Source organism: Somniosus microcephalus, chromosome 4 (genome assembly GCF_052327205.1).
Source record: "Somniosus microcephalus isolate GS21.2 chromosome 4, FLI_Smic_1.0, whole genome shotgun sequence".
Taxonomy (NCBI): Eukaryota; Metazoa; Chordata; class Chondrichthyes; order Squaliformes; family Somniosidae; genus Somniosus; species Somniosus microcephalus.
Window position 1 is genome coordinate 10620498 of NC_140990.1, and position 3741 is coordinate 10624238.

A 3741-nucleotide genomic window follows, 5' to 3' on the forward strand; every position below is an offset into this window, starting at 1 on the left:
TTTTGTAGAAAGCCTGCATAACTGTACTTATGTCATTTTATGTCTGAGTTCTTTTGTGTACCTGTTTGGACCTTCAAGTTATTCCTTAGTATTTTCTTGATTGTTATTATTGTATGTTATTGTTCATCGCTCTCAGTACTTTGGTCAGCCTGTAGGGGTCGTAAGAGAGTTGAGGGTAAAACTTGCGACCCAGAACAAGTGCAGCTAGTGGAAATTAAGAACTAACTAGGATGGGAGCTGCAGAAAGCAAGGTCCCCGAAAGGGGAACCCCAGCTTTCCATATTTTTCAAAATTGTGGCCGATCATCCACAATTGATTTACCTAAATGGTCTAAATGGACCAAGAATGACAAATACCCATTTCCTATAGATGGAACTTTTAATTTAGACAGAATAACATGCCTAGAGAATTGCCTCATAACTAGAGACCCGCAGAGAAAAGGAAAAAAAGCAGTAAATTGGTCAGCCTTTTCAGATTGGAAAAAGGAAGCACAGACAATTAATGAACTTAAGAGCATCGTTATTTGCCATCAACCCACCATTGTGGATGCTGACCAGTTGTTTAGAGCTTGGCTGAAAGATTCAAAGTATCGCTTGTTAACCGAAGGCGAAGAAGGATTTAAAAATTTTAATGATCATAAAACCAACAACAATTGGAATCCAGAAACACTACCAAGCGAGCAGTTCTGGACTGAGTTATATAGAACAATGCATATTAAATTCCCAAAAAGAATTAATTGGTCAAAAATAATCGAAAAAAAAGGACGAGGATGTTGAGGATTATATTGAAAGAATAGAATTAATCATGGGACAACATTCCGGGATGGCTAAGGAAAATTATCAAATTCCCCTGATTAACGCCCTTGTAAACGGTCTCAGATCAGAATTTAGGGAACCATTGACTCTCGTCTGCTTAGACTGGAGACATAAAACAACCCCCGAATTAACACAAATTCTGAAAGGAATCCAGGAGAGGAATAGAGACCAAAAGAATAAGGCTTCTCTCTTTATGGAACAATCGGCTGTGGAAACCCCGACTGCCAAAACCACTATCTGTTATCAAGGTCAGCAAGGCGGACGGGGCAGAGGGGGTAACAGGGGAGGATTTGGAGGAAGTAATAGGAGAGGCTTTGGCAGAGGACAGTGGAATGGAAGAGTCACAAACTCTGCGTGTTATAACTGCGGTCAGATCGGACACTGGAAGTCTGACTGCCTGCTTCCAAAACAGTCAAACCAAGGCTGGGGAAGCGCACCTAATAATATAAATACCCAAGCCCAGGTTTACACTCATCCGCAACCAAATTTTACAACAGGGGATCCTTGGGGAGGTCAAATTATTGGAGAACAATTCGGACGCCCAGGCCAAAACTATGCATGATGCAGAGACAAAGTCCCGACCGTTACCCACCCGACACAGTTGCCTTCAGTTTCAGTAAATTCTAGGGAAGAGCCAGTTTTATCCATAAAAGTAGAAGGTAGAAAAGTCCCATTCTTAGTTGACACCGGAGCCACAACCTCGCTGCTAACAAAGCAACACGCAAGAGGAACCCCGTGCACTGACGCAGAGGTCACGTGCGTGGGACTCTCCGGTGCCCTACAAAAAATGACGTGGTCAGAGCCACTAGAAGTACAGACAGACAGTTTTTCTGGTCAACATGCCTTCCTCTTATCAGAAGATACCCCTATGAACCTATTGGGAAGAGATTTACTGTGCAAAATGCAAGCAACAATAGTTTGTTCAAAAAAAGGGACTGCAAGTATACATCCCTACCGAAAGATGCATTATGTGTCCTTTATATGAAGTTACACAAGAAAACCCACCTCTAAGTATCCCAAGGGAAACACAACAATTGCTTGATCAGGTTTCGCCACAAGTCTGGTCTAACCATCCAAATGAGGTCGGCAAGATGTTAACTGCTAAACCATATAAAGTTACACTAAAACCATCCATTCAACTGCCTCGGCGTTCCCGGTACCCACTGTCAGCGGCAGCTGAGCAAGGAATTCAGCCTGTCATTAACTCTTTGTTGCAACAGGGAATAATCGTCCCGACACAGAGTCCATGCAACACACCGATTCTTCCTGTCGAAAAGAAAGAAAGTGGGAAATGGAGACTAGTGCAGGATTTAAGAGCAGTTAATGAATCAGTACTCCCAGTTTATCCAGTTGTGCCAAATCCTGCCACAATTCTAACTAGTATTCCTTCTGGATCTAAATACTACACTGTTATTGATTTATGCTCAGCATTCTTATCCACCAAGATTCGCAGTTCCTGTTTGCTTTTACGTTCAAGGGAACACAGTATACTTGGACAAGGCTACCGCAAGGCTATACAGAAAGTCCCACAATCTTTTCTCAAAGTCTCAGGCATGATCTAGAGGACGTTATCTTTACGGGAGGGTCCACATTAATCCAATATGTCGATGATTTACTAATAGCCTCACCTGATAAACAGTCATGTCAAACCGACTCGCTTATTATGCTGCATGCCTTGGCCGCAAAGGGACATAAAATATCACGGTCCAAGATGCAGTTTGTATCAGAGAAAGTGCAGTATTTGGGACATGAACTCCGTGGAGATAGTCGCTGTTTGACACAGAACAGAGTAAAAGCAATTTACGAAGCATCATTGCCTGTCACTAAACAACAACTGAAACATTTTCTTGGCATAACGGGATACTGTCGACAATGGATTATGGGGTATTCGGATATAGTCAGACCATTGCTAGATATCTCTATGCCACTACAGGAAGATCCTCTCATTTGGAATCAAAAGGCAAAGGACGCTTTAAAAAAAATGTAAAACAAGCCTTGTTGTCAGCTCCAGCATTAGGGCTACCAGATTATCAGAAACAGTTCAATCTTTTTGTGCATAATAAAGCAGGATTCGCCCAGTCTGTTTTGACTCAAACCCACGGAGATAAACAGAGACCTTTAGCCTATTTTAGTACTCAGTTAGACCCCGTAGCACGTAGTCTGCCTGGATGCTTGCCAATTTTGGCAGCCGCTTATTATGCTGCAAAACAAGCTCAGAGTATTACGCTTAATCATCGAACTGTTTTGTTTGTGCCACATTCAGTTGAAGTACTATTGACGAAATGTGCAACCCAACATCTGACGTCAGCCTGCAGCAGTAAATATGAGGTTGAATTACTATCTAACCCCAACCTCGTAATTCAGAGATGTTCAGTTCTCAATCCTGCCACAATGTTACCCACAGAAGATGGAATCCCACATTGCTGCGAAACAGTCACCCAATTAGTGACCAAGCCTCGGGCAGACCTAACAGAGACTCCCATTCCTAACAGCGACCTGACATACTATGTAGACGGGTCGGCTTTTAGAGATGAAATGGGATCACCTAAAGCCGGATACACCATATCAGACGACCACACAACCATAGAAGCACACTCACTACCTCAGTCCTTTTCAGCAGAACAAGCAGAACTATTTGCCCTTACAAGAGCGTGTATACTAGCAACAGGCCAATCAGTCAACATTTACACTGATTCCAGGTATGCCTTTGGAGTTGCTCATGACTACGGACAGATTTGGAAATTGAGGGGATTCTTAACCTCTTCAGGATCAACCATTAAAAATGCGGAACAAATCAATAATCTTCTGAAAGCTTTGATGTGTCCCGCTAGAATTTCAGTTATAAAATGTCAGGCTCACACAGGTAGTCAGGATCAGATATCATTGGGTAACGATCGGGCAGACAAAGCTGCTAAATCAGCAGCTC